At 44.1% G+C, this 15,518-nt stretch overlaps 1 protein-coding gene across 1 annotated transcript in view; it reads left to right on the forward strand.

Annotated features, from left to right (window-relative positions):
- Positions 1-1,203: 1,203 nt before the first annotated feature.
- Positions 1,204-15,518, forward strand: part of Sptan1 (spectrin alpha, non-erythrocytic 1) — a 71,810-nt gene continuing 57,495 nt past the window's right edge. The window contains exon 1 of the mRNA XM_041674445.1: positions 1,204-1,356. The gene's annotated coding sequence lies outside the window, so the exon portion shown is untranslated. The remainder of the gene's footprint in view (positions 1,357-15,518) is intronic.

Consider the following 15,518-nt stretch of genomic DNA (forward strand, 5'->3'; position numbering starts at 1 on the left):
AATTATTTAACGAGGAGGGCGGCTTGGTAACCAGGAGGCTTGTTCCTGGGGGAGCTGCAGAACTCCCAGTCGGCCTGACTACACAGGAATGAGCTGGGTGCCACTCCAATGGTTGCCACAGAGCTGCCACCCAAATGGAGGAAGGGAAAGAGCTTTTACAGGAGGGGAGCCTGCCTACAGTTTAGAGCCAGGCCCTGAAAAGGGGCTGTACAAAACAGAAATTGCAGAAATCTTGTTTTTCTTTTCAAAAGTCCAGCACAACCCCTACCCCCACCCCCTGCACAACTCCTTGTGTTCAAACCTTAGCTGTTCTGATTGCTTCCTGCCTGACCTGGGGAAAGGGCCAGCCTCTATGTCATCAGGGTGCTCATTTGTAACATGGAGAAGGCAGTATCTACCTTGTGATTAGTGCAAAGATTAAAAGCCCAAAGAGGTAGTACACAGTGTCACCTACAAAGCAAAGTATAATTAATTGTGGGAAAAGAAACCCTAATATCTTTTTTTTTATCAGCTAGAACGAATGCACCATATTCTACTGACTACCGAAAGAAAAACTGCTGATGAATTCTCCAAATCCTGAAATAAAAGCCTGTAACACAAACCAGTCTTTTCATTCCTCCTAATTAGGATTTTCTTTTTCCTACCACCTTCTCAAACACGGAGCCCCAAATCATCTGATTTTCTTGGCCCCAGCCCCCAACAAAACAGGCAGACTCGCGTCTCCCAGCGCCAAGCCTCCTCCTGAGAAACTGGAGAGGCAGAGCCAACATTCCGGAGAGATCACCCGAAACGGCCAGGGCGTTTTTTTCCGGCCAGGGCAGCAGCATCCCAATTCTGACTGCAGCGCTGGGTCCCGCCCCGCCCTTCGCCGCAGTCCCGGAAGGGCTCCCAGGGGCGGAGGGGCGCGGCGCAGATTCTCTGCAGGGCGGACTGGGCGGGGCAGGATTGCAGGACCCACGCCGCGGAGGGCGGAGGCGGCGACTCCTCTGCGCCGCGCCCCGCACCCCTCTCGCGCGCGCCCCCGAGCTCCCCTAGCTCCGCCGCCCTCTGGTTGTTTATCCCCACCCCTACTACCCCGCACCGCTGCCACCGCTTCTTCCGGATGCGCTCGGCCCTTTCCGCACAGCAGCCGAGCGGCGAGTCCCGCCCCTCGCGTCGCCAACTAGGGAGCTTCCCTCGAGCTCGCGCTCGGCCGCCGCGGGGGCGCGCGCGGTCGCCTATAAAAGCCCGGGCGCGCGCGCGTCACCGCCACTATCCGCTGCAGAGCGAAACGCGTGAGGCAGAGGCCGCGGCGGCGCATCTTTTTCCTCAGCAGCCCACAGCGCGGCGACCCACGCCCCTCACCCCCGGGAGCCGGTGAGAAAGGGCGGCGGGAGGGAAGGGAAGGGCCGAGGTCAGCCGAGCACCGGGACTGTGCGGACAGGTGAGCCGTGTGGCCTCACAGGCGGCTCCGTGGGCCGCCGCCTTTGTGGCGCGTGGGTTGCGGGGCGCGGCGGAGCCAGGCGGCGACCTGGAATGTCACGAGCTGGGGCAGGCGCGAGGGCCCCTCCCTGTGCCCGCGGCCCCACCCGTCACGGCAGGTGGTGGGGGGTGGTCCTCGCAGCACCCACCCGCGAGCGCTCCCCGCGCCCCCCTGCGCCCGCACCATGGATGCCCGCACCCCTTGGAGGAGGACGGGCTAGCGTCTGCAGTGAAGGGCTCTCTGACCTTAATTTCATCCTGTGCGGCGGTCCTGGGCCCTCCGGCAGCAGGAAGGTCGCCTTTTTCTTTCCTGTTAATAAATGTCTTTTCTCTCCAGTGCTGACCTGCTCCTGTACAGTTGTTAGATGCGGCGCCGATTGGTAGGAGATCCAAATTCAATAAATAACTTAGTAGCTCACAGCTTTTTTATTTTATTTTTTTCTATTGTGAGACTATATTTTGTTTTGTTTTTAAGTCTAAGTTAATATATTTTTTTTGTCAGATTTTACCACCGTGTCAGTGTGAAGTGATAGTCTTTTGTCTGAAGCTGTCCTTGCAAATTTGATGAAATGCTTCTCAATGAAAAATTTTATTTTAAAAGTCTCTTAGGTACTGGAATTACATATTTATATAAAACAAGTGGACCTCGGTGTAAGTCAGGTTCGATGTGTTTTAAATGAATAGTCTTTACAGCTGGGGTGACAGAATTTTTAGCTGTTACAGTTACAGAGTCCTTTTGACCTCCCCCCCTCCCAAAAAAAAAAATCTCTCCAAGCTCTTACTATGTAGCCTAGGCTGGCTTGGAATTCCCTGACTAGCCCAGGCTGGTCTCAAAGTCAGGTTTTTCCTGCCTCAATTTCCCAAACAATCAGATTTTTATATATAGACCCTAGATATTTTAATTCGTTTGTTCTTTCCTTTGGTATTTTCGAAAAGCTAACCATCACAGCTGTCAAGGAATACGAAGCATTTTCATAATATGTTAAGAAATTGCGTTGTCATAGCAATTGGACTTCAGTGAAACAGAATGTATCAAAGATGGCAGGGTGGGGGTGTCTTGCAGCCAGGAAACGAGGGTTTAAGAATAGCAGCAGCAGCAGTGAGTTGCATGAGCTATTGAGCCAAGGATCCCACTCATACTAAATGACTTAGATTTTAAAGGTCAAATTGAAGCCAGAGTTGACCCCCCCCCCCCAAAAAAAAATGTGCTCTACTAAGGTTCCCTGCAGGAAATTAACAATAAGTCTTTTTTAGTAACTGGGCCATTAATTTCTCAAAGGGACCCTCAAAGTGTGTTGGCTGTAATCCAGGGACCTAGATAAAAAGGATGGAATGCAAGGCTTGCCCTGTACCATACAAGTGTGGAACGGTTCTTAGGGCAACCCAGGGCGTAGGGACTTGTAGATATGCATTCCCACTCCCTACTTTTTGAGGCAAGGTCTTGATATGTAGCTCTTTCTGGAACTGTGTAATTGGTTGTAGCTGGTCTTGAACTTATTATACTTCTGCCAACAAGCTTGGCTGGCACCAGCCTTGGCTTTTATAGCCCTTTTAAAGAAGAGGCCTTTGCTCTGTTGTCTCAAACTCCTGGGCTCAGGCTTAAAGCTTCACCCTCAGCTTCCTAAGTAGCAGGGCCTGTGGCAGGCAGCAGCCAGCTATTTTCTGATGGTGCATTTGGCCTTGGCTGTATGTTTTGTAATAATCCAATAATCGGAAAAATCTGATGTCAAGTAATCTACTGAACAGGTTTAAGTGGGGAGAGCATTATTAAGTGTAGGTTTTAGTTCCCTGAATTAGAATTTTGTATTATTTTCCTTGTCTCCTTTCACCTCAAAGGGTGGGGCCTCTGCGGATATTGAGGAATGGCTCTTAGGATAGCTTCCCCCATCCTCTCTGGAACATGCAAAGGACAGAGGGTCTGAGGGCAGCCTCCACTCTATGCATCTAGGTCTGCTGCAGCTCATCAGCTGTGGCCTCACGGAGGAATGCCATGTCCGATGGCAAAGGCTGACTCCAGGAATGCGGAGGTCCGCATGGCTGATCTCAGAGCCAGCTGAGTGGAACAGCTGTGCAGTGAGCCAGCACCTTGCCCATCTCTCTTGCACAGGCTGCTTATTCTTGCTTTGAGGAGGAAATAATAGTGTTTTGTAAAGGACCTGCACCAACAATGACCTAATGCCTTTACTTAATTACTTTTACTGTGCAAATTTCTAAAATCTGCAAGATTTCTTTTTCATCAGAATGTGGATGGAAAGACGCCAAATTTATTTTTAAAAGAGCACTCAGTATTAAAAATCAGGTACTTAGCACTTGGGAGGCAGAGGCAGGCGGAGCTCTGTGAGTTCGAGACCAGCCTGGTCTACAGAGCTAGTTCCAGGACAGGCTCCAAAGCCACAGAGAAACCCTGTCTTGAAAAAACAAAACAAAACAAAAAAAAAAATCAGGTGCTTAAAAATTGGGTGCTTGGCAGTGGTGGCACACACCTTTATTCCCAGCACTCGGGAGGCAGAGACAGGTGAATCTGAGTTCGAAGCCAGCTTGGACTATATAGTGAGTTCCAGGACAGCCAGAGCTTCATAAGGAAACCTTGTCTTGAAAATGAAAATATAAAATTAAAAAAGTCAATACTTGGGCAAACTGAGGCCTGAAAGAGCGTGTAACTCGGCCAAGGCAGCACATTCAGGTCATGGTAATTGTCCAGACATCGGAGCCTTGATTCTCTTTGCTGCGGTTCAGATTCCTGGTGGGATTTGTATACTGGGGAAATGTTTGCTATTAATGTTGACCTGTTTTCACAGACCTGTTCCCTTTTGAAGTGACTCTGTCCCACTTGCCCTTAGAAGTGTTATCTTGCTCTTCCCCTCCCTCTTTAGACTCCACATTCCTCCATCATGTTGTCATCGTTTCGTAAACGCAGAGTCCAGGTATTTGACTAGCATGCAGATAATGTGTTGCCTTTCGGGTTTTTTGCCTGGCTTGCAGTGAAGACATACTGATGTCTAAGGTTGAATGATCCAAAAAGGAGAAGCCCTTGCCCGCATGACCTTTCTGTTAGGTAGAAAGGTTAGTGACAGTCTGGTTGGGATTTCTGGTTTCATGATTGGAAGTGTCAGTATGTTCACTCTAAAATTTCCAAAGCCTGCTGTTCTCTACCTTTCTGATATCTTTTAAGGCATGAATATATTCGTTTCTTATTGCCATCCTTGTGTTTGCATGTGATGTTTGCTGATCTTAAATGATGGCTGCTTGGTTCCGAAGAACCAAGGGAATAATTTACTTTACATATTTAAAAATTACCTGAAAACATAAATACTGTTTTTAGTTTGACAAGTGCTGTAACCTGAGTTTGTCTCCTTTTCCATTGACTTAGCTCTGTCATAATCCCTGTGATCAAATCTTTAAAACCAACACTCTAACCAGGTGTGGTAGCACACACTTTTAATCCCAGCACTTGGGAGGCAGAGGCAGGCATCTGAGTTAGAGGACAACCAGGGCTTCAGAAAAACCCTGTCTTTTAAAACCAGAAGACAAAAAAACAACACTCTGTTTTATGTGTAGTGTTACAGTATTTGCTAAAATTGAGCCCTTTTCAAAAAAAAAAAAAACTGCATAAAATGACCTTGATATCCTAAAATGAGAGTTAAAAATTACAGACTTTTCTAGTGATTATAGCTGCTAAATCTAAGGCAGGCCCTTTTATAAATGAAACTGTTAATTATCTAAGGCTTACATTACAGCCTTTTCCTGTCTTGAATCTTAATATATTGCACTTAAACCCTTTTCATCTGAATTTTGCAGGTTGAAAGGTAAGTAGCAGCAAGATAGTATGTGGGGAGCATCAGAAGTAAGTTGCCCAGCACTGCTCTGCATTTCTGGGTTTTGATGCAATGCAGTATGAATCTCTTGCTTTCTTGAAGCTAAGACCTGCTCACCTCTGCAGAATTATGCTAACAAGCTGAATTAATCAATTTGAAGGCTGACATGCAGAGCCACAATCTTGACTGGAATGTGGTTGAAGCAAACAGACTGCCGGAAATCTTGTTTATGTACTATTTACTGCTCTGCTTACCATCCTGTCCGCTACTAAAACCTGTAGCTAAGCTGGTTGTGAGTTGGTTTGTTTGATCTGAGAATCATCTAGTACACAGTTTTTTGTGGGTGCTAACCAATTCTTTGGTAGTTTGTTCTCAGGCAAGCCATTTCACATCTGTGGATTGCTTTGCAAATCTGAGATTCACTATGTGCTGGCCTCATAAGCCACAGAGAGAAGGTATTGTCAGTTCTGCACATTTGAGCTCTGACTAAGCAACAAAACCCAAACTGATAAATTGTTCTGTGACCTTTGCCTTGGGTGATGTTTACGAATTTTTCCATAGAGCCAACTGATCGTTTTTTCCTGTGAGTCCCTAAAATGCCTTTCTTGCAAAAGAGAACAGCTGGTGTCCAGCCTGAAAATCAACTTTCATTTTATAACGTTCCCAGTCCTCTGGCCTTCAGGACATTCAGTGTGCTGCAGTGGATTTAAACGCAAGCAAAAGCCAAGATTCCTTTCATATTACTTTACTTTTTCTTTTCTTTTAAAGTATAGAAAGACAAGTAATTGAATTGTTCGACCCTATGAAATGTGGTTACGGCTGTCCTAAACCACTCACTTACAGGTACCAGATTTGCGGAATCTAAAACATTTGACCTTTGGTTTGAAAATGTTTTCATCCATAGTCTTGTTACTTAACCCACTGTCTCTCCATGTTCCCAGTATAGATATATATAGTGGCATGTAACTGCTTATAAATTAAGTGAAGGCATTTTAAAATTCCCCAAGTACCAAGAAGGGTCTCAAACAGCTGTTTCGTGGCATTTGGCTGTCCTGACAAAATACTCGTGTAAGTTTGTTTAGGAATCCAGGTCAGTATAGAATGTGTACAAGTTTATATTATGCATGAGGAAACATTCTTTGACTTCCTGTATCTTTGGAAATTCATTTAGAAAATTTCAGTTAGAAATTTCTAGTTAGACTTCATGCCTTTAGACCTGGAGCTGGATATAAAGCTCAGCGGGTAAGAGCATTGGCTGTGGTTCAGAGCACCCAAGACAGCTCACATTTGTCTGTAACTCCAGTTCCAGGGTTTCTGACAGCCTCACACAGACAAACATGTAGGCACACCCCAATGAACATAGAATAAAAATAAAAATTGTAAAAGGAAAGAATCAACTAGATCTGGCAGTATTGCAAGAATGCTGACAAGTGCTTTTGTTTATTACAGTAGAGGGCATGGCTGTAATTCTTGTTTGATCCCCTGAGTCAGCTTGCTGAAGGATGCGGCTATTGTTTTGACTGCTGTCCTTATGAAGAGCCCACATTTCCATCTTCTCTAACGTTTGTAAAACTATGAAATTTTTCACAGAGAACCCCTGTCTCAAAAAACAAACTTTTTTTTTTTTTTTTTTTTTTTAAATATTTATTTTATTTATTTATTATGTATACAATATTCTGTCTGTGTGTATATCTGCAGGCCAGAAGAGGTCACCAGACCTCACTACAGATGGTTGTGAGCCACCATGTGGTTGCCGGGAATTGAACTCAGGACCTTTGGAAGAGCAGGCAGTGCTCTTAACCACTGAGCCATCTCTCCAGCCCCAAAACAAACTTTTCTTAAAAGTTACCTTAAATGTAACAGTTGTTGCTGTTATTGTTTTTGAGACAGGATTTCACTGTGTAGCACTGGCTGTTCTGGAACTCACTCTGTAGACCAGGCTGACCTTGAACTAAGAGATCTGCCTGCCTCTGCCTCTGAATTAAATTTTGGAATTTAATTCTGTAATTAAAGGTGTCATCGTCCCCAGCTAAATATAACATTGTCCTTAAACCCACAGAGAATACATTTAACCCTGATTTCCCCTCGTTTATTCTTTGTGTACATGGACCTGATTAACAAAAATCAAAGTTGATTGGCAGCATGGAGATAAGCTACCGGTTGTTGACTCTGAGGCAGTCCCCTGTTGTGGTTTTAGGCGGTTAGTATGGCCGACAGATAGGCTGGTAGGTTTGGAGATTGTTTTTTAATGGCATCTTTCCCAGATTCTTCCTGCCCAGTGATTTAAAGGTGTTAATCTCATTAGTTTAAGTGCAGCCTGGAACATTCTCTGGAGTATGTCTTATCAGGCTGCTGCATATTGCCAGGGCAGGGGTGGGGTTCTTTCAGAATGCACCTTCAGTCATGGACGGAATGTAGTACACACAGGCAGGGTCCCAGAAACTCCAGTAACTTTGACATAATATTGGGTGAGAGGTTATATATCTTTGAGTAACAGTTTTTGGTTGTATTTATGAAAGTTTATTTTCTTCATGTTGTATGAAAATGTTCCTTTTAGGAGTGAAAAGAAAATGGAGTTCTTGCAGCTAAATAACATCTAATAGGTTAAGAGAATAATAATCTCCTGTAATCATACAAATCTGCAGTGGGAGCGAGGTGGTGTCCAACTCTGCAGAGAGCTGGTTGTGCTTGGCAGAGGTCCCACCTTCTGACGTCAGCTGATGTACTGCAGGAAAGAAAAGTCTATTATTGCCTGACCAAAGTACTTGGTATAGAATTGACTCTTTCTACTTCACTGGGTCCACAAAGAATGCCTTTTAGGTTGGGTAACTTCAGTGGGTCCTCTCTGGATGGTCTCTTTGCTTTGGTAGGGGCAGTTTGCTAAAAGCAGGCTGAGCCCATGCAGAGAGACTGGAGTGGAATCTTGAGTATTGTCCATCAGACGGGGTTGCTTCCTGATGTGTTCCCACTCCACATCTATACTCTAGAGCTTGAACATAGGGACTTGCACATTGACAGGCAAATACTCTACCAGTAAGAGCTGCCTCTTCTAGAAGACCCACCACCATAAGTTTTGAGACAGGATCTCAACAAGTTTCAGACTAGCCTTGAACTTACTCTGAGATACTTTGGCCTCACCCTCTGGAGTAGCTGGATCTGTAGTTCTGAGCTACAAGGCTCAGCTCCTATTGTGGTTGCTTAGAGATTTTCCTGCAGCTAAAGGAGTTTTAAAATGTGGTGGGTTCTGTAATAGGAAACAGGACAGGCACCATACACTTCAGTCCTGAACTCTTCAGTGTGGTTACCGTTTCAGGTTATAGCTCTACCTCCTCTGGGGGGGGGGGGGGGATGGTTATAAGAAAATTTTGTAAGCAAGCAAATTAAGTTCAGAATTTCTGATGGTTTTTCTTCTTTTCATTGTTGTTTTTGATACAGCTGTCTGTCCTGGAACTCGGTCTGTAGACCAAGCTGGCCTTGAACTACCTGATTCTGCCTCCTGCAGGCAGGGATTAAAAGTGTGTACCGTTCCTACCTGGCTTTTTCTTTTTCTTTTTTTCCTTTACAGTTTCCTGTGGATGAGAACAAGGACAATGCATAAATAAATCATCCTTTTTGTTTTATTTATTTGATGGGGGTCTCACTGGGTAGCCCAGACTGGCCTCCAACTGGAAAAATCCTACCTTAGTCTCCCTGGTGTTAGATCACAGGCATGTGCCAACAGTTCAGCTAGCTATTAATTTTAAGGATTTTTGAAGTTCATTTTAAGAATTGATATGCCTTGCTGAGTTGTTTCCTAACGTCAGCCTGTGCTGGTGAACAGAGCAGCTGCCTCCTCAGGGAACGTTTGGTGCCGCCCATCTGAGACGGTGATCTGGATCTCCTAGGGTGATACCTGGTTGGATGTCTTTAGTCAGTGTACTATTTGTCATTCTTGTCACCAGTCTAGCATTCACCAGAGGAGACTCCCAGACTCAGAATATAGAGAAAAGCTGGGCGGTGGTCCTCTGAGTTCAAGGCCAGCCTGGTCTACAGAGAAAGTTCAAGGACAGCCAGAACTATTACACAGAAAAACCCTGTCTCAAAAAACCAAAAAAGAAATATATATAGAGAGAGAGAGAGAGAAAGAAAGAGCCATTATCCTACCCTCCCCACTCCTTGCAAATGAATTTGTGTATTTTCTTGGTCGTTTAGTCAATAATCATATTCATTTCTATGTATATCTATTTGTTTTGAGACCTGGTCTCACTATGTAGTCATGGCTGGCCTAGAACTTGCTGTATATTGACATTCTGTCCCTAAATTTCAAGATCCTTCTGTGGTGTTGGAATCAAAGTCATATTCCACCACACCTGGCTTAAAAGTTTTTTTCTTTTTAAAAAAAATATGTATTATATATGCAGTGTTCTGCTTGCATGTGTGCCTGCATGCCAGAAGAGGGCACCAGAGCTCATTAGAGATAGTTGTGAGCCGCCATGTGGTTGCTGGAATTGAACTCAGGACTTTGAAAGAACAGTCAGTGCTCTTAACTGCTGAGCCATCTCTCAAGCCCCCAAGTTTTATTTTTTAAAATTACCTTTCTTGCTGGGGGATGGTGGCTCATGCCTTTAATCCCAGCACTAGGGAGGCAGAGGCAGGAGGATCTTTGTGAGTTTGAAGCCAGCCTGGTCTACAAGAGCAAGTTGTAGGACAGGCTCCAAAGCTGCAAAGAAACCCTATTTCAAAAAACCAAAAAATGCCTTTCTTACCATTTTAAATGTTTGGAAAGCCCCTTGTTACCATACCAAGAGAGTCAATAAACATGTACAGAAGAACACAATGATTTTACGAAGAACATAAAAAAGGTAAGGATAATGTCCACGGGCATTTGTCCAACTTCTAAGAGGTGGTGTCAAATTTAGAGAGTTATATGGTAGCTTACCACCCACATTTATAGCTTGCTTACCTCAATTTAGGAATTGAAAAGAAAAATTAGTCCAGCAAAGGGAAACCATTCCCAACTGACATTTCAGGTTGGATCCACAAATTGTCCACTGAAGATGAGCTTTTCCTTCCCAGTGGTCTCTGGGTTTCTGTCCGCCGTGAATTGCTATTATGTCTACCCTCTTCTTTTTTTTTTTTTTTTTTTTTTTTTTTTTTTTTTTGGTTTTTCGAGACAGGGTTTCTCTGTGGTTTTGGAGCCTGTCCTGGAACTAGCTCTTGTAGACCAGGCTGGTCTCGAACTCACAGGGATCCGCCTGCCTCTGCCTCCCAAGTGCTGGGATTAAAGGCGTGCGCCACCACCGCCCGGCGTCTACCCTCTTCTTGCAGAGAGGAGTCTAAACTGTCTTTTAGTAGAGTATGATGTTGGGACCCAGCAAGAATGCTCTATGTACATAAATATTTCCTGTTGTCACAAGCAGTTAGGCTAAAGGAAATCTGGTAGAACTGTGCTGACAGAGCAGCCTGTTCCTAAATGCATGTCACAGATTGGCCAGCAGCTTATCTACCAAAGGTGTTTTTCTAATTTTGATACAGAGCAGTGTATAGACAAATCATAGACCAGAATTCCACACACAAAAACACGAGGAACCCTCTCAGCATTGACAGTTTTTAGCTGCTGCACTTCACAGACCAGAGGAAAGCAGGACACAGGCTGAACAAACGTTCTTAATGCCCTTTACACCAGAGTAAGGCTTTCAGGCATTAGGTGTCTCTGGCTAATCAGGAGGAGGTAGGTAGAAATCTTTAGTGCATCTGCAGGTGTGGCTGCAACAGAGGACAGGGAGCAGGACTTAGAGTTTACTCATTTCAGTGTGTCTTGGATATGTGTAGGACATACCAGGGAAGAAGGGATGGAACATTGTAGGCAGAATTATGTACAGGCCAGGCATGTCTAATTCCAGGGAGAAGGATTAAATGTTAAACATCATTTTTGGCTACATAGGGAGTTCAAAGAAAAAAGTGTACAAGGCTTAGTGTTTCATAGAAAATCATGTTTTAGAAAGGGACTCATTTATGATTGGTGAGGTGGCTCAGAAGGTAAAGTTCTTGTAATGAAATCCAGGCATAGCAGTATGCTTCTATGACTCAGATGGGGAAGAAGGGGAGCCCTGATGAGTAGCCAAGCCAAATCAGTAAGTTCCAAGTTCAGTGAGGAAGACTGTTGCAGAAAATAAGGTAAGAGGGGACTCTTGGGAGTGATGATGTTAAGTGCTGTGGTATAACATTTACCTCCCTCCCTCCCTCCTTCTTTCCACCACCATCCCACAATAATAATACATATTTAAAGATTATTATTACACGTATATATTTGTGTGTCTAGGGATGCTCATGTGCCACCATGTATGTGAAGGTCAGCAGACAACTTGTGAAAGTGGGTTTTCTCCTTCCAACATGAATCCTGAGAACCAACTCTGATTATCAGGCTTGACCGCAAGTGCCTTTACCAGCTGAGCCATCTCACATGCTGGATTTCTTAAAAAAGACAGAGAACAGTGTCTGACAAGACTCGTGAACCTGCAGGCTCATACAACACACAGAGCTGGAGAAGTGACTCTGGTGGGGTGCTTTCTTAGTATTCAAGAAGTCCTGAGTTAGATGCCCAGCACCACTGAAAATAGATGGGGAAAAGCTTGGAAAATCAATCAAAATAACTACTTCCATAGACTATAATTTGAAAGACAAGGTGCTTGAGTTAAAATCACCCCAGGTCGCAGGGCAGCAGTAGCACGTGTCCTCAATCCCAGCACTTGGGAGGCAGAAGCAGGCCAGTCTCTGAGTTCTAGGCCAGCCATGTTGACTGAGGTTTCTGTCATGCCTGGTTTTTAAGTCCCAAAGAAATCACACAGAGGTCTACATTAATTATAATAAACTGATTGGCCTATTAGCTTAGGCTTTTTATTAACTCATAACTTCTATTAGCCTATGATTTTTGTTTGTGTTAGCCATGTGGCTTGGTACCTCTTTTTGGTGAGGCAGTCACACCTTGCTTGCTCTGTGTCTGGGTGATGACTACAGACTGAACCTTTTCTCTTCCCAGAATTCTCCTGTTCTTGCCCCTACCATACTTCCTGCCTGGCTACCAGCCAATCAACATTTTATTAAAATACAATTGACAGGGTACAGACCATTGTCCCACAGCACCCCCCCCTTTTAAAAAAAAAAAAAACAGCAACAACTCTGAATCGAATCTCCTTTTCCGCTTTGTTTAGCTTTTCTCCTGATATCCATAACAACTTGTAACCAACATTTTAAGCAAAGACAAATATCCATAATATATTTTTGGGGGAATGTGGGCATAGTTTTTTAATCTTCTTCCTGCTGATTGGGGCCACAGCTATTCTTACGGGGACCTAAAGAAAAATTTGAATTATGGTCAAGTCTTGACTGGAATATTCTGTAAGGCTTGATCTGAAAACATTGGCTCTTCTGGGCCATCTGCTCCGATCAGAGATTTTTAAGGCGGGCGGGGGGGGGGGGGTGTCTTCCTTGATCAAACGTGATTTTTCTTAGCCCAGAATGAATCCATAGCCTTTCATTTCCTGTGGAAACAAAAGCAAAACCTCTTTTTCTAAGTAACATACCATTTGACTTAAATTTTGAAAATATATACGTTGGAATAATCCATGTCCCACAGTACAGCCTGGTCTACAAAGTGAGTTTCAGGACAGCCAGAGCTGTTGCACAGAGAAACCCTGTCTCAAAAACAACAACACCCCCCCCCAAAAAAAAAACAGTAACAGCAAAAATTACCTTCCCTGGGAAGATACTATTTTAATTAGAATGTTGTCTTTGATGCTGATCAGCTGCATCCAGTGCTTGCCAAAATCTTGTGTGGGTTGTGGGCAGTACCCTCGTAGGTTTTCATCCCAGTTCTCGGCCTACTAGCTGCAGGAGGCAACAAGATAAGGGGCAAAGCTCCCATGTATTTCTAGTAAAGTTTTGGGTTTTTTTTAAGGATTTATTTATTTAAGTACTTTATATATATGGGTGTTTTTTCTATGTGTACATTTGCACACCAGAAGAGGTCATTGGATCCCATGAGACTAAAGAAGGGTTGAGCCTTCATGTGAGTGCGGGAACTGAACTCAGGTCCTCTGAAAGAGCAGCTAATGCTCTTAACCACTGAGCCATTTCTCCAGCCCCATAGTTTTTATACCTTCTGCATGGTTCATGGAACAGTAACTGGAAGGGACCTTAGTACTCTTTTATCCTGCTTACTAGACTCAGAATCTCCTCTTTACATTGTACTTTGGTGTTTGTTTTGAAAGTCTTACTCTAGCCTAGGTGTGGGCCTAGTATCTGATAATAGACCAGACTAACTTTGAACTTGTGTCAGTCCTCTGCAGCTGCCTCCTGAGGACTTGGATTTCAAGCATGAGCCTCTATTCCGGTCACAAACTGTGATTTTATTTTTATTTTTTATTGCATTTGTGAGTGTTGGGGCATGTAGAGGTCAGAGGACAACTTTGTGGAATTGATTCTCTTCTCTCTTTTTTTTTCTTTTTTTTTTTTTTTGTTTTTTGTTTTTTTGAGACAGGGTTTCCCTGTGTAACAGTCCTACCTGTCTTGGAACTAGCTCTTGTAAACCAGGCAGCCTGGAACTCACAGGAATTCACCTGACTCTGCCTCCCGAATGCTGGATTAAAGGCGTGCGCTGCCGCCACCCAGCCTTGATTCTCTTCTATACATGAATTCTAGTCATCACACTTAGATTGCCAGTGGATACACTGAACTATCTCATCAGCCTTTGTTTTTTGTTTTTTAAATATGTGTACCATGTGTTTATACCTGATGCCCATGAAGTCAGAGGAAGTTATTGTATCTCCTGGAACTGGAGTGACAGGCAATTGTGAGCTGCCATATGGGTGCTAGGAACCGAACTTTGATCCCCTGGAAGAGCAATACTCTTAACCTCTGAGCCGTCTCTGCAAATCAAGAATTCTTATTTGCATTTTGAAACATCTTTCTGTATAACTCAGGCTGCCCTTGAAGTCTCCATTCTCTTGCCTCAGCCTACTGAGAGAGAATCTGTTGTTGGTGTTAGGAATCAGTTGATTGATGGGTATATGTGCTAAAGACAGTAATTTTAGAGTGGGAAAGGTTACCTGCCATTCCTTAGCCACTCTAAGCATAATAGGAAAGGTAGCTTGTAACAGGGTCATGTACTGCTGAATTTAGAATTTTAGAAGCTGCGGTCCTTGAACTGAGTAGAGGACAGAATGGTTTCTTCTCTCTGATGCTGGGGAGGAAACTGATGGCCTTGTGCATGCCAGCCGCTGTGCTGTTCTATATTCCACCCTGACTTCTTGATAAGATCTAAGTAGCAGGGGCTGGAGAGATGGCTCAGTGGTTAAGAGCATTGCCTGCTCTTCCAAAGGTCCTCAGTTCAATTCCCAGCAACCACATGGTGGCTCACAACCATCTGTAATGAGGTCTGGTGCCCTCTTCTGACCTGCAGACATACACACAGACTATTGTATACATAATAAATAAATATTTTTTTAAAAAAAGATCTAAGTAGCATAATCTTCGTTTCTTACATAATAAGTCAAGTTCTCTTCTTGACATAAAATTTGGCAAAACTGCTTAGAAAACTACATGTTTAACATTAGGGTTTAATGCTACAAGGAAAACCCCACTATCTGTTATATCAACCTTTGTAATTTATGTAAAACTGCTGAACCTACACAGCCTCCCTCCTTTCCAAAGCCACTGATAGAAGTAGGGGGGGTTGAACCAGGCCTGTTGACCCAGGTTTGTGATTTCCAGCTATGGGTCACTGAGGCAGAAAGATTTCAGGTTCAAGACCAGTCTGGGAAACCTAGTAAGACGTGGACCCAGTAAAATGAAAAAGAACTGGAAATGTAGCTCTTGGAACATGGTAGCCTCACATGCATGATGTGCTTGAGTTAAATCCCTGGTGTGCACACTCGTGTGTACCCCCGCCCCCACACTTCTGCACCTGCATAAGCAAATGGTCATACAGCTCCGTCTCCCAATACACTGTGATGTGATTTTCACTCAGATGACAAGACCTGTCACTGTCCACCCGAAGACTTGCTTAGCTGACATTTCAGAGTAACAGAATTCAGCTGCTTTGTCTAGGTAGAGTCATCCTTTTGTTGACTAACATCAGAGGTGGGAAGATAAAGAGGAAAGCTGGTTTAAATAAGAGTAAATTGGGGGTGGGAGATGCATCTGACTTGTTTAAGTGCTTGTTTTGCATGCAGGAGACCCTGGGTTTGACTCAGCACAGCATAA

The sequence above is a fragment of the Microtus oregoni genome, unplaced genomic scaffold (genome assembly GCF_018167655.1).
Source record: "Microtus oregoni isolate MIOR12 unplaced genomic scaffold, Mior012 000025F_ref0000491, whole genome shotgun sequence".
Classification (NCBI taxonomy): domain Eukaryota; kingdom Metazoa; phylum Chordata; class Mammalia; order Rodentia; family Cricetidae; genus Microtus; species Microtus oregoni.